Consider the following 16,116-nt stretch of genomic DNA (forward strand, 5'->3'; position numbering starts at 1 on the left):
ATAGGTGAAGAGAGATATTGAGGGGCAGCTGAGTGAATGCATCTGTAGGTCAGCAAGATGAGCTTGAACTGTATTCAGAAATGAATGGGAAGCCAATGAAGTGACTGTAGGAGAGGGGTAACATGAGTATAGCAGATCTCACATAATATAAGTCATGTAGCCAAATTCTGGACAGATTGAAGGGGAGAAAGATTGCTGAGCAGAAGATCTGAGAGTAGCGTGTTACAGTAATCTAATTGCGAGGTGATGAGGCATGGATAAGGGTTTAGGCTATAAGTGGTATATAAATAAATAAATATATTTGTTTATTAGTTGCAGTGTGATGTAATGACAGCTACATCCATTTTTGATGCTGTAACATTATGGCACTACTAAAGTTACAGCTCCTACCTCATTTAAATGTATGACACTGTAGTATATTACCGTAGACATATACATATACAGTAGATATAGACATAAACATACAATAAGGGGAAATTACATCTGGCATGCACAATGCACAATCCTATTTAATTTTCCATGTAGTCTTTTGTTGCCATGGAAATTGTCTATTCATCAGAAGCAGAAACAGTGCAATAAAAGTGAGTGTAAGAGAGATAATGTGAACCCCGTTCCTTACAAATATAATGCAAGGAAAGGTTAAAAAAAAAAGAAAAGAAACAATTAGGTGCAGAAAAAATAAGAGATTCGATCAGATATAAGTGATGCTGTCACAGCGGCGGTGCCAGAATCATTTCCACTTGGTAGAACAGAACCCATTAGGCTGAGAATTGGTTTGGATCTCATCAAAAATTGAGCAACATGGTAAGGATGTAAAGTGATGTGGTTCGCATCTAAAGAAAGATCTTGGGAGCTCATATGTGCAGTATCTTTGAATAATCTTTAACAATGATTCAGTGACAGATATTTCAACCTTTCAAAATCTCATGTGGAAAATATGTCATTAAATTTTAAGCTGGAGTCACTTTCTGTTTTTGAACATCTAGCATTCTAATGCAATGTTTTATTTGTAGTTATAATAAAACCTCAACAGAGGTATCATAATATGTCAGGAGGGTATTTCAGAAGACATGAAAGCTCATCTATTCTTGTCATACAACAGAAATAGTAATAGTTTACCTTGCAGTATCAAGAAAAACAAATCCTTTTTACCGTAGCTAATTTCATGGTTGGAGAGAGAGTTTAAATCTCTGTTTTTAGTGCAACAGCAGAGAAACTGAAATAAATTCCCCTTCAAGGATAAGAAAATGAATATGGTAATCACCAATATATGACATCGCTCAGTTCATTTATTTCTCCAACCAAAACAGTGATATGGAAAGGACAGACTCTCAAGACCTCATTTATCAAAACTAATAGATAAGTATACTGTATAGAAGTACTATTTTTATTACTTTAAACATTCTTACTTTTATGTTTCTCTCTTCTATTGAGAAAGAGCACAGTCTTGCTTTCTTCAGTTTAGTTCTTGTACTTTAGTTGCATGTTATATGCAAAGGAAACAGTTGTAGCTAGAGGCATCCAAATTCTACAAAAAAGTGGAAGGGGTTTAAGTCATGGCTTTTTTTTGTTGTTGTTTTACCTCATTAACAAATTATATTCAGGCATTGTCAATATTTGCCTACTCCATTGAAGGCTTGCAATTTAAATTTGTACCTAAGGCCATGGAAGATTAAGTGACTTGCCCAAAATCATAAGGAACTACAGTAGAATTTAGAACAGGTTTCCCTGGTTCTTAGATCACTGTTCTAACTATTAATGCTTTAATACTATAGCAACTCCTTTGAATGCATGCCCACAGCATAGAATCATTGGGGGTTCAGTTAAATTAGCATTATAGAACTGGTGATGTGGCAGTAGGAATATTTCCAATTCAGCTATCGTGTTTCCATTTATCACCAATTGCACTGACTGAGGGACTAATGGATTCCTTCCAAGTGGTTAATTGTAGGGCATGCATGTGTTTATTTGGCGGCTCCCATAAACAGGCATTCCATTGTGCCAGCTTTATGGATTTTAGTGTGTGGAAAGCTAGAAATATTGTCATTTCCAGGCACTGTATAGTAGTCTCACATCCCAGATTATGTGTCCTCACTAATTCAGGTGGCAAAGAAATTCTGCACAACATGTGTGTCAGCAACATGTGTGTCAGCAATCATATTGATGCATGAGTAGAGATATAATAGCAGCCCCACCACTACCACAATTTGAGCATAGGCCAAGATTGTGGCTGTGTGCACACATTAAAAGGAGCCAGAGCTCTAACTGTAGGGTTTGAGCAGGCATCTACTAGTCTGACTAGTATAATGCAGGAATGAAAACATGTCATCATGGCTCTTCAGGGCAAATCTACCACATGTACGTGGCAGGCAGGCAGGCAGACATGGAAGCAGAGGGCACAGTGCTCTTTAAATGTGAACCTATAAGCGGTTCTGTATAAAACTCTGCCACTTGCACAAGGCTGTGATATAGGCACCTCTGCCCATTTTCCAAGCCAGAATCCATGCTTGAACCAAATTTTGCATGTCCTACTCATGTTACCATCTTTCTTGACATGAGAACTATACACATGCACTTGGATGTTGCTGCCCTATGTAATTTTCCATGTCATTCTTGGGGAGGGGAACTTACACAAATTTTAGACTGGCCTCTATGTTCACCACTGCTTTTATAAATTAATGTTCCCAGCTTCTACACACAGACCTAAACATCTCTTCCATCACAAATACGTTCTGTAATAAATGGAGCTCACACATCATTATGAAGTGGGCTAAACCTAAGCACCTCTGCGCTCTATTAACTTAGACACTCTGTTATAAAATTATCCTCAAATGATATTAAAGCAGATCTCCAATACAGAGAGGGGTTCACACAGTTTTAGGTTTTGGAAATGTGTGTAGGATAGGAAAATTCTAACTCTGCTACCTATAGCTATATAAATTTAGGTGGACTTTTACAAAGATGCACTGCTGAAGAGTACATGCAAAATGTTAAGCCGCCCATAGGACTAGAATGGGCAACTTGGCATTTAGGGGCTGATTCTGGAAACAGCACTGTAAGTTAGGTGGCGGTAGGCCATCCTTCCACCACATAACTTAATAGTTTTAATTGGTTTAATTGGTGCAATAACGGACTGTGCCATTTAAAAAAAAAAAAAAAAAAATTAAAAATCCATTATAAAAAAGTAAGCGCTGGAAACCACCTACCACAATAAACATTGGAATCGTGGCCATGTCAAGGTGATTAGCAGGGCCTAAAGTTAAAGTAGGCCTGATTATGGCTGGAAATTACCGTAGGCGCCTTTAGGCAAGATTCTCCGTCAAACTTAGGCATTGGTAATGTAGGCCTTTATTAACGGCGCCTATGTTTGACGTAAGCCACGATTCTGGTAACGGCGCCTACACGTGATTGACATGCAACCAGCACCAATTTTGGAGGTGCCGTTTCCAGAACCAGTCCCTTAGTGTGCGCTACTTGACAGCACACTTTTGTAAAAGAACCCATTTAATGTTTTGTTTTTTTTTCATGACAATCGTTCTTTAAACAAACTGGATCTGGTATAACTGACAATTCATCCAGGTATCAGTTCCAACAGTGTGACTATTTATTGGACAATCTCTTATACACAAGACTCAAATCGGTGCTTCCTTCCTTCTGCCTAATTAATGAACATCTTGTCCTTAAGCCTGCTTCTTCTTGATTTATTGGATGACAACAGTGTATCACTCTCACAATTAAAGAGGGTGTGGGAGCTAATTTGATCCAAAATCTAGTGCCCCTTAATTGATCTGGCTTGTTTTGCCGAAGGGGCGCCCAGTTATTAGGAGCTGCATGTATATTGTCTTCTTAACACAAATACCCTACAGCACTTCTAAGGTGTGATCAATAAAAGTAAATAGATGCAGCATTTATTTAGCAAAGTGAGTGTTATTTAACTTTAATGTGTCTTAAAACTGAATTTATTAGTGTATTGATTGATATTAGTGGTTTAGAGCTGAGTGAATGCATTCTTGAAACATTAATCTGATGACTTAGCCAGCATTCCTGTGATGACTTAGACAAGTTATAATGATTCTATTTACAGAGAGAGATGCAGTTACAATACGGTACACAACAGAAGCCACAATAAATGTGACATTCACTCTCAAGCATGCTGGCACAAATATTAACAAACAATAACAGGAAAGCATTCAAATGCAATGCAAGCAGACACGATAGTCAGGAGCTAGAGCCCAGCAGCGCGCTTCGTTCAAAGTGTGCATGGTCTTGACAATTGACGTCCTGTTCCCTGGACATCAAGAAGTTTTCACGGTACTTGGGCGGGAGGGAGGGGGGAGGCCTTTAGATCCATTTTGCTCTTTGTATTTAAACCCATCCTTCAAAGGTGTTTAAAAAAAAAAAGGTTTTGTATTGCCTTCCAGTAATAATGCATTTGTGCAAGGCTTGGGTTTTTTTTTTTTTTTATAATTCCTTTTCTAAAATAAAACTTCTTCCATATAATTTTGTCTAACTTTATTCCAACATGGACTGTAAAGATACTGTAAAACAAAACTGCTAATAATTTCAAGCCTGTCTTTATGGAAAGCTAATCTAAAAGTCTAAATCAATAAATATAGATGAAGGAAGCAGAGAGCAACTGCCCAGGAAGAGACACCTCTGTAGTCTAACAGCATTACTGAGAAAGACATGGGGGAAGCCACTGCTTTCCCTGTTTCGGTAGCATGGAATATTGCTACACCTCGGGTTTGGGCCTGGTACTAGTGACCTGGATTGGCCACTGTGAGAACGGGCTACTGGGCTTGATGGACCCAGTAAGGCTATTCTTTTTTTTTTTTTATTTATTTATTTATCATTTTAATGCATCCTATACAAGATGTTTAAAGAAATACAGAAATATATTATTCTCTTAGTCATATTACATACCAAGAATTGAAATTTAAACATCCATATAAATCATATAATACAGTCCACAACTTAAGGAGAAGAGACAAGATGAAAGTAAAACCCCTCGGGAAAGGGGAATATACAAAGGAAACTAAAAACTTTAAGAAATAGAGCAGTCAGATCTTACCTATCCAAAATAAACTTAACCGCATTATTAACCTGTATCATTCGGACTGTGTAGAGATACCTTTACCTTCAAGGAAAAAACCTAATTGGGAAGGTTCGAAAAATATATATTTACTTCCTTGATAGGAAATAAAACATTTACAAGGAAATCGCAACTGAAAACTTGCCCCCAAAGCAATCACCTTTGATCTATGTAACAGAAATTCTTTCCTTCTGGACTGCGTCCACCTTGAAACATCAGGAAATATATATACCCTTTCCCCCAAATAGGAAATCTGCTTTAAATTGAAATATAATTTCAGCAACATCTCTTTATCTTGAAGAAATACCAACGAGACCAATAAAGTTGCTCTTCCCTGAATTTCAATGTCAGAAGATTGCAGAATATCAGAAACATCTAATTGAGCATTTTCATCTGCTGTAGCTTTTTCTTTCTGCACTTGTTTTATATAGTAAATTCTTTGTATCGGGGGAAGACTTACTTCAGGTACATTTAAGACATTCAACATAAAGTTCTTAAAGAGTTCTTTAGGAGACATAAACTTGGCAACCGGAAAATTAAGAATCCTCAAATTTAAATTTTTCTGCTGATTTTCCAGGTTTTCAATCTTCCTCAAAATCATCATTTTTTCTGTTGTTTGTTTAGTAATTAGATTCTTAGTCTCTGTTGTTGCTTTATCTAAGTTTTTTAATTCCACTTGGTGTTGCTGAGTAATAGTCTCTAAGGAGCTTATCCTGGAGGTAGAATTCTGGGTCATAGTAACAAAGTTAGAACATACCAGGTGAAGATTCTCAATTGCAGTCCAAATGGAGTCCAGAGTAACAGCCTGTGGTTTTACCAACGGTCCAAGGAGGGGGACACCAGCCGACCCAAGCACGGCTCCTGCTCCAGAGATGGAAGTCTGGGCTCCTGCAATCTCCCCACCGCCGGTCACCAACGGCTCCTCTCCCCCAGAACGCTGCCTCTCCAACGTCGGGGTCAGCATGTCTGCTGCATGTTCCACTTCCGGGTCAACTTCGGAGAGAGAACAAGCCTCACCCCACACTCCGGGGGAGCCCTCCCGCCAGCTCCGCTGCAGCGAAGATTCTCCGGGATTGGGAGGGGTATGCGGTCCTCGCGGGCTCAACGAGAGCGACATCTCGCCGTCCAAGCTATGGGTTCCCGATTCCACAGCAGCGGAAACGCCCGACATGGAAGAGGGGACTGTGAATGCTGTTATCACAGTCTGCTTCGGCGTCGAGAAGCCCGGGGTAGGTGGAGGGGTACCCCTCGGTTTCCCTCTTCTTTTAGGCATGAAATTGTCGTTTTAGAAGTAGAATAAAGAAATTTTTCCCTTTCAAGACGGGAGTGCTTCTCTCAGCGTCCTGCTCCTGACGCCATCTTTTCTCTCCACCACCCAGTAAGGCTATTCTTATGTTCTTATCATACTCCACATATCCTGACTTGGCAATAAGGTTCACTCCTGTAATGGTAGGCGTGAAACTAACAGTGGAGATGGCAACCAAGGGGGAAGAGACTGCAGGTCTGAAGGACAAAAACTCTATTTTGGGGAAAATTCTGCAAATGGTACCATAATTGGCAGCAACCTACAAAAACGGCACCATAGCATGTTAATCATGCTGTGGTGCCATTTGGAGAATTGTGGCTCCTTTTGAAGGCAAACTAATAGTACTTAGTTCTAAATTGTCACAATACTGGACCCACTCACACTTTAATGAAGAATATATAGAAACGTTTAAAACTTTAATAAGATCCAAGATGGCTGCCGCTATCTGTCTGCTGTGAGGACGTCGCTGACTGTCTCTCTTACCTGCTGGAAGAATACCAAAAAGAAGGGGTAGAAGTATCGGTGGTGCCTCCCAACGCTCGGAAGCCCCTTACCTGCTGTGGATGACATTTTCAGGCGTCTTCTAAGTGAGCAGGTTTCGTCAGGGAGCGCCGGCAGAGAGTAGTGCTGCGGCGAATACCCAAGGGCTAGATCTCACGCTGAGCCCCGACATAAGGACGCCTCCCCTTCAGCTGCTGCCGCTGGGAGCTAGCTCACCGCGAGAGGAGAGCACTCCCGAAGAGGAAGTGTTCTCTTCTCGAGAGGCCAGTTTGTCAGAGGGCTCGCTACAAGGGACAACCCAGAGTGAACCTTTCCTCTGGAAAGAATCACCGACCGGGGCAATGTTGGCTAAAGAAGACCAGGACCTCAGAGAGGTAAAACAGCCGATTGAACAACCATTAATGGTACAAGTAATTTTTGTTTCTCCTGTTAAGCCCCCTGAAGTCACTTTAGACTCTCTCTGGGACTTAGGCCCTGATTCTCCAAAGTGCATCCCGATTTTAGGCATCCTACAGCTGTCTAATCAGCCAATCGGGATGCACGTTTTTTTAAAAAAAATGCTCCCCAGGCAAGCCTGAAGGCACCTCCGGGAGCCTAGGGAGACCCGCAAGATGCCTAAGCTCGTCTAAGGGCCTTAGGCGGGCCTTAGGCTGAACCTAGGCGGCCCTACGCGTCTCCCTAGTAGAGGAGAAGCTTAAAATGTAGGCCAGCAAAATGCTGGCCTACATTGTAAGTAGACGCGGCCGCTATACTTATCGCGGCAAGGGATCTCTCTGCCGCTATAAGTATAGCGAGCCGCGGCCCCCTGACCAGGAGGGTGCCCAAACCCTCTGCCCGAAGACACCCCCCCCCCCCCCCGACACTACCGCCCGCCCCCCCGACACTACCTACCGCCCCCCCCCCACATTACCGATCCCCCCCCCAACAATATCGATAGCTGGCAGGAGGGTGCCCAATCCCTCCTGCCCGAAGACACCCCCCCCCGGCGCTAACCCCCCCCAAACCTCCACTCCACCAAACCTGTTCTTAGAAGGGTCTTGCACGTTTTGAGCCGGCAGGCATGCCTCGTCGAAATGAAGCGGGCCCGCCCCTTCCCGGCCCATCCTGCCGAAGCCTAAGGCCTGATTGGCCCAGGCTCTAGAAGCCTGGACCAATCAGGCCTTAGGTATAGCGGGTCCGCCCATCCCCACTTAATCTAAGGCCTGATTGGCCAATCAGACCTTAGACTTAGTGGGGATGGGCGGACCTGCTATGCCTAAGATTACGGCATCCCACAAGGTTCAATACTTTCTCCCCTTCTTTTCAATATATTCCTTTCTCCACTTCTAAACTTAGCTCATTCTCTAGGTTTTACAACTTTTGCATACTCCGATGACATACAACTTATTCATCCTATAGACCCTGAAAACTTGGATGATATTACACGTATCAATAATAAACTTGTCTCAATAAAAAATTGGCTTTTCACAAACAAATTGGCTTTAAATCTCAATAAAACAAAAACAATGCTCTTCTCCTGGAAAAGAGATACAAAATCAATTTCTCCAATCACTGTTAATAATACTGTATTAGAATTGGTTACTTCTATAAAAATTTTAGGCGTTTGGATAGATGATAAACTTACTTATCATGACCACATCAGTAACACAGTAAAAACGTGCTTTTATAAATTACGTTTAATCCGTTCACTTTCCAAGTTCCTACAACCCGAATCTATTAATATTCTTATCCATTCGTTAATAATCTCCAAAATAGACTACTGTAACTCTCTTCTTATTAATATCACACAAAAAGAAAAAAGAAGACTGCAATTAATACAGAATACTGCAGTGAAATTAATTTACAATGCAAAAAAATATGATCACGTCACCCCCCTGTATCAAATCTCACTGGCTTCCGGTAAGCCACCGCATTACCTTTAAATTGCTACTTTTAGTTTTCAAAGCCATAAATTTCAATGAGCCACAATTTATCAATAGGTGGCTCATTCCCTACAACACTACACGTTCTCTTCGCTCAACCTCTTCTAACCTTCTTTCGGTTCCTTCGTTGAAAGTAATAGGTATCAGACGACACGACATGTTTTCAATTATGGCCCCTCAGTCATGGAATCTCTTACCACAATATATTAGAGATTTAAAAGATTTAGCAGTATTTAAAAAAACACTAAAAACATTTTTCTTTAAAGATGCTTACGATACATAATTATTTTAACAATAGTTTTTTTTAACTGATTAACTCAGAATTCCCTCCTATGTATTCTTTCCTTTTTTTGTTTATCTCTTTTTTCCTGTCAAAACATTGTAATTTCTCCCCTATTTATCCTCACTACTCATGTATGTTTTCACTCATAACTAATATTTTTTTTTCTCATATGTATGTATTTTTATATAATAACAAAAGTTAGTTTAAATATTGACACCAATGTTTTATTTGTATTTTTTTTGTAGCATTGTACATCGCCTAGTAATTTAAAATAGGCGATTCATTAAGAATAAATAAACTTGAACTTGAACTTTCCTTTCTCTGAAGCGTCTTGAGTGTGAAGATCCACCTGCATCCATGTGATAATTAGATCTCTTTCAGCAGCAGATTAAATGATTTTCTTTGTAAAGTTATCCTTTATACTTAATTACTCTTTTCGTTAATCTTGGATCGTAAAATTGAGGACTAGTGTGTGATTAAGTTAAAAAGTGATTTTCTTTCTTTTTAGAGATTGATTTATTTTCAGGATTGAAAATAAATTTTAATATTATGTTTTCTTGATTACACTTTCTGTACAAGATGATATGCTTGATAATAATGTGAAAATCTTATAAATAAATAAAACAAAAAAACATTTTAAGTAAGATTTTTTTGTATGGATCTTCAGAACACAATTGGGCACAGCATACTTCCAGTTGCTAGAGTCTCCATCGTTCCAAATTTTATTGAATTTTTAATTTTATTTATATATATATATATATATATATATATATACATACACTGTATATTAGATTTTCATATTTTTTCTTATCATTGTATAAACTTTCCCTCCTCTTTTACAAAGGTGCGCTAAGCTTTTTAGCACACACTAAACATACACTAAATGCTAACATGTGCATGTTATCCTATGGACGTGTTAGAGGTTAGCACACATGTTGATTTAACGTGCGCTAAAACGCTTAGCGAGCCTTTATAAAAGAGGGCCTTTGTCCATGAAATAACCACTACTTAGCTTTTAGCTTATTCTTCAGTGCGTTATTTCTCTTCCATTAAGCCACCTCTCCCGACATGCATGTTTCACTGGAAACTTTCATCAGGGTTGAGGGAAACTGTAACATTCGAGGCAGTCCTTCAAGAATCATAAGTGTGATTTCAATGTTGAGTCTCTGCTTTTTAGGACTGCAGTCAGTTTCTCAACAGCCTTGTTTCTAGTGCCCACTAACCAAGGTTCATCAACTTTCATTGCCAGAAGTTTCACATCCTGCTTGTCTAGTTCCACAGTTTCTTGAAATTTGAAAACAGTTCATTTTCTGGCCCTGTAGCTTTACAAAATAGACTCTTCCATACTGCCTGAATAACTGGTTCAAAGATATGGTGTCTGTAGGCCAAATAGAAGAACTTTTTACCAATTGCTAGCAGTAGTATCGAAGACCAATGCCACTATATTGTCAACCAGCTGCCATAGTTCAAGTAACTCATAAGATGCATCTGCTTGTGATATGCCTATAGCTTCAGATAGGTTTGTCACAACAGGAGTTTACCTTCTGTGTATTCTGGAACACCAGATACAAGCATAGCAAGTCATTCACGAGACTCTCCGAGATCATCTTTAATCACTTTACCTTCCCAGTGAAGAGCAGTGTAGCGTGGAGAATTCTCTTGTATAATGACAATAACACCTTCAGCAATTTTTTTATCTGTTAGCCTATCTGCTGCGGCACGTAGTTTGTTATGAGATGTCAAAGTCGCTGAGGTCACCATCGCCAACCTTAATGACTGCTGAGACAATGAGAGAGCAAATTGGGAGTGTTATTCGGGAAGGTTATACCTAACTTTGTATGTTGTATAAGCTAAAACCATTTTTGAATAAGTATGATTTTCAAACTGTGGCCCAATCTTTGCTTTTGACAAGATTGGACTACTGTAATTCCTTGTTTTGGGGGCCTTCCTAAAATGAAATTGAAGGTTCTGCAGGTGCTTATGAATTCTGCGTAGCTAGAGTGATTAGAGGGCAGCCCATATAACCCCCACATTGAAAAGTTTGCACTGGCTACCGATTGAGCAAAGAATTCAATTCAAAGTGTTGTCACTGGTACATCAAATTGTATAAATCCAACTGTACCATTTTGGTTTCAATTTTTCTGGGAGATTTATAAACCTCTAAGGGCATTGCGTTCTGAGGGGAAAATGAAGTTGGTAGCACTGACAGCTGATAGTGTAAGATATGTGGCAACTCAATTTCAAATGTTTTCCATTGATGGAATGTCATATTGGAACAAGTTTACTGGGCAACTAAGATTATGTGCAGATCACTACAGCTTTAAGAAGATGTTGAAAACCAAGCTGTTTGTAGACAGATGCTTTTGATCTGCCTCTCCTAATGTTGTATGGGCATTTTTGTAGCATTTTATCAAATACGTTACTAAAGAATTTATAGGCCTTATTTTCATATGTGTTGATATTATTTTGAAGAATGATTTGTATTGTTCTTTGTTTTTGCTTTATGTATGTTTGTTTGGAAACCGCTGTGACTCCAGGCGGTATATTAAGTTTTTAAATATATAAATGTCTGATAGTTTCAGTCTGTCAGCTGCAGTAACTATTTCATCGCATTGCATTATTTTCTATGGGAAGTTGAAGTATGCTCCCAGTTTTGGCTGGGAGCACATAACACTGGCTGAGCCATTAAGTTTGGTAGGGTAGGAAGCGTAAGGGTTAATTTAATTTAGTGAGGAAAGGTTGTGGAGCCGGGAGGAGATGTGGAAAGGTTTAGGATTGGTGAAGGAGGTGGTGGGCTTAGCAGGATTGGTGGGTTAGTGAGGTGGTAGGTGGGCTTTATATATGGAGAAGAAAGAGAGGATTGGTGGAAGGTGCTGTGAGGATTGGAGATATAGGGGGTGATTTGGCGGGATTGTAGTATTTTTGGTTTTGGAGTGAAGTTGGAAGGGTGAAGGTGTGAGGGGAAAGTTGTTTCCCGCCCATCCCCTCCCCTTATGTTTTTCATTTAGGCATTTTGGGGTTGGGTATTGGTTTGGGGAGGTTGATCTTGGTGTTCTCAGTTTTATTAGAAAATAAGAATAACTTTACTGGGTCAGACCAATGGTCCACCAAGTCTAGTAGCCCGTTCTCACAGTGGCCAATCCAGGTGACTAGTACCTGGCCAAAACCCAAGGTGTAGCAATATGCCATGCTATGAATAAAGGGCAAGCAGTGACTTCCCCCATGTCTTTTTCAGTAACAGACTATGGACTTTTCCTCCAGGAACTTGTCCAAACCTTTCTTAAAACCAGCAACACTATCCGCTCTTACCACATCCTCTGGCAATGCGTTCCAGAGCTTAACTAGTCTGTGAGTGAAAAAAAATTTCCTCCTATTGGTTTTAAAAGTATTTCCGTGTAACTTCATCGAGTGTCCCCTAGTCTTTGTAATTTTTGACAGAAATATGATGTTTTGGGGACAAGTTTTGGATCAGTGTAGCTATGGAAAGAATGGGGGATCTGTTTTTGGAGCTGCTCATGTGCGACACCGCCATGGATGGCCCGCGAGCCTTGCTAGGATGGGGAATTGGGATTGTGGGACATTTTTGTGAAGGGAGCTATTTTGTCACCGAATAGCTCCAAGAGTTGTGATTGTTTTTCCACTATTTTTTCCTGTTTGTTATCACAGATGGATTTATGGAAGTGTTGGGAAAAGATGAATAAAGCTGCGGCCCAATTTTTTTGCCACTAAGTGATTGGTGTCATTATTGTGTGATGGGAGTTATGATAAAATAGTGCGAATGACAGTGTTATTGTTTTGAAGCCAGCTTCCTTGGTCTTTTCTCTAGGTTTGAAGTCATCAACCTCGTATCACTTTCTTCAGTACTTCCTGCTTCAATACCCATCTCACCACTATCACATACTTAAACTTTAAGCAACCTTGCCATTTCTTTTGCAGTCTTTCACGTTTCATTTTCCTGTCTAAACATTTGCATCACTGCTTTTGTTGCAAATATTTTGCCATGTCCACACATTGTTGCCTGTCTTTTACCCCTTTGGTCAAGGTAGAAATCCATGTCAACTTTCTTGCGTTTCACTTCATAGCAGTCAAAATCTCATTATAGTTTCAATGGCATCAAAAAGCATGTCCAACGCCTTTAATTTTTTGAAAGACTTTTCCATTCATTCCACAGAGCCATAACACCCAGCATACAGTTCTGCCTGGTCTTTATCATGATGCAGACTATTTGCCAAAATACAGTGACAGTGTTAGCAACACCAAGGGCTCCTTTTACGAAGGTGCGCTAGGGTTTTTAGCGCACGCACAAAATTACTGTACGCTATAGCTGAAAATCTACCGCCTCCTAAAAAGGAGGTGGTAGTGGCTAGCGTGCTCGGGAATTTAACGCGCGCTAATGCACGCGTTAAGGCCCTAGCACACTTTTGTAAAAGGAGCCCTAAGTGATTTCTTCATTTGAAATGCTATTTTTTATATTTTCCTGATCATAGCAGAGATACAAGAAAATACATATGATTTCTCTTCAGGTAGGCAACTTAGACCCTGTAATCAAAGATAATGAGTGTCTAATGAGCCAAAATTAACTTATTGCTCTGGTAACTGACCTTGAGTATTTCTCAAATGATGAACTTGGTAAACCAGGAATATCATCTTTAGCTTTTTAGGTTTTTCCACTTCATTTAGGGTTCTCTTCCCCTCTTTTTCTTTTGATCTATAATTTTTTAGTTTCTAAGCTAACTGTATATTTCTTTTGATTTATATTGATTACCTTATATATGAAAAAATTCTGTTCCGGATGGTTTGACTTTTAAAAGAAAGAAAACTACTAAACCTTCTTGCATAAAACAGCAGTCCACTACTACAGAAATTGGTTGTATATATACAGTATCTACTATAATAAAGCCCTAAGTGCACATGTGCACTTCAGACTTTGTGATCCCTGCATCCGTGATCCTTAGCTCTGTGCCAGTAGAACCTACTGTGCATACAGAGTTTGAAATGGTGACCACAGACGCAGGGAGGCAGAGAACACGCCGGCGACTCCCCTCTCCCGCCCTCACTCACTCTAGGTCTTCCACAAACTGCTGCCACCGCTGCTGCTCTTCATTCGCTGAGGATCGCCATTTGGCTATAGCGAACCTTGCAGGCCGCTCTTTACCTCGGTAGCATGTTCCCTCTGACGTGATCCCGCCCCTCCTCTGACATACAGAATCACGTCAGAGGGAACGTGCTACCAAGGTGGAGAGTGGCCTGCGAGGTTCGCTACAGCCGGCCAGCGATCCTCAGCAGGCTGCTTTGAAGAGGAGGGCAGACGTGAATGAAGAGCAGCAGCGGTTCGTGCCGGTGGGCCAGAAGAGACCAGGAAGCCGGAATGGAAGGAGGGTAAGAACGGCGGTTTGGGAGCAGGTATTAGGGAGCAGGGAAGAGGTGCTGCTGGAAAGGGGGGAGATAAAAGGAAGGGAGACGGATAGCTGCTGGACAGGGGGAGCAGGGAAGAGGTGCTGCTGGACAGGGGGGAGGTAAAAGGAAGGGAGACGGGCAGCTGCTGGACAGGGGGAGCAGGGAAGAGGTGTTGCTGGACAGGGGGGAGGTAAAAGGGCTGCTGCTGGACAGGGGGAGCAGGCAAGGGGTGGTGGTGGAGAGCCGAGGAAAAATAGAGAAAGAAAGAAAGAAAGACAGACAGACAGAAAGCGGCCAAGGAGAGAGAGAGAAAGAAAGACAGACACACACATCTATTCTAGCACCCGTTAATGTAATGGGCTTAAAGACTAGTATATGTATAAGAAAACAAAACACATATACAACCAATCTCTATAGCAGTGGACTGCTGTTTTTATGCAAGAAGACTTAGCAGTTATGACAACATCAAATACTTGCAGAAACCTGCAGGGACACCTACTAGAACCCGCATCCCATATGACCATTGTCTGGTTATATCATTTACTAGTGTAGGGACTGAAAATCCAATGCATACTGCATGGCAACGAAGACTAGTAGAGACTGTTCCACCAAAAGTTAGAAAATTGTGCCCCAAATACTGTATACATTAATTTGCAAGGAAAGCTTACTTTGCACTGTGAGCCTATATTTTTAACTTGTGATTACTTAATTAGAAACAGTGGTTGATTTTCATTTCACAAATGAATCACGTATTCAGTGATACCACCGAATGTGGGTTAAAAGAAATGTGATATAAACTTCATGTTTTCCAAAGCAACAGCCCCGAAGCCCTTTAAATCTCTATGGGCTTTGGGGCCGTTACCGCGCAGCAGCCGCTAGCGTGGCTTTCTAAAACAGGTCCTTAGTATTTGTATAAGATTAAACACTTTTTCTCTGTTTTCTGTTATTTCATATTAATTTAAATCTTTTAGGTAGCATATTGGGTTTCTTTGGGGAACATACTTAATTATCATTGATTGCTGTACATTTATAGAATGTTCTGATTCTAGTAATCTTATTAATTCTAATGCACATTCATAGACGAACAGGGATAGAAAGATGTGGCGTTTCTCAGCCGGTAACAGGTGTTTTTCTAGGCAGCAAGACAGATAAGGCACATAAGTGGGCGACAGCATATGACAGCACTAGGACAGAACTGTTCTTCTGGAACTTATAACTTAGGGCTGCTTTTACTAAGGTGTGCTAGTGTTTTTAGCGCACACAGGAAATTACCGCGTGCTACGCTTCTAGAACTAATGCCAGCTCAATGCTGGCGTTAAGGTCTAGTGCGCGGGGCAATATTCCGCGCGTTAAAGCCCTAACGCACCTTAGTGTAAATTCCGAGCATGCGTGGCCATTGATGCATGCAGCGGTCTGTTCAGCTACTCTGTTTCAAAGCTCAATGATACTTGGGAGCGGCACATGATTAAGAGGTCCTTTTACTAAGGCGCACTAGCCATTGTAGCATGCGCTAAATGTTAACGCATCCATAGACTATAATGGATGCGTTAGTGTTTAGCGTGCGCTAAAACGGCTAGCGCACCTTAGTGAAAGGACCCCTAAATCAGGTAAACAA

General features: G+C 40.7%; 1 protein-coding gene across 5 annotated transcripts in view; it reads left to right on the forward strand.

Annotated features, from left to right (window-relative positions):
* The window catches only part of LINGO2 (leucine rich repeat and Ig domain containing 2), a 2,394,831-nt gene that overhangs the window by 1,267,368 nt on the left and 1,111,347 nt on the right, over positions 1-16,116 (forward strand). The window lies entirely within an intron of this gene.

This window comes from Geotrypetes seraphini, chromosome 1, assembly GCF_902459505.1.
Source record: "Geotrypetes seraphini chromosome 1, aGeoSer1.1, whole genome shotgun sequence".
NCBI classification, from domain to species: domain Eukaryota; kingdom Metazoa; phylum Chordata; class Amphibia; order Gymnophiona; family Dermophiidae; genus Geotrypetes; species Geotrypetes seraphini.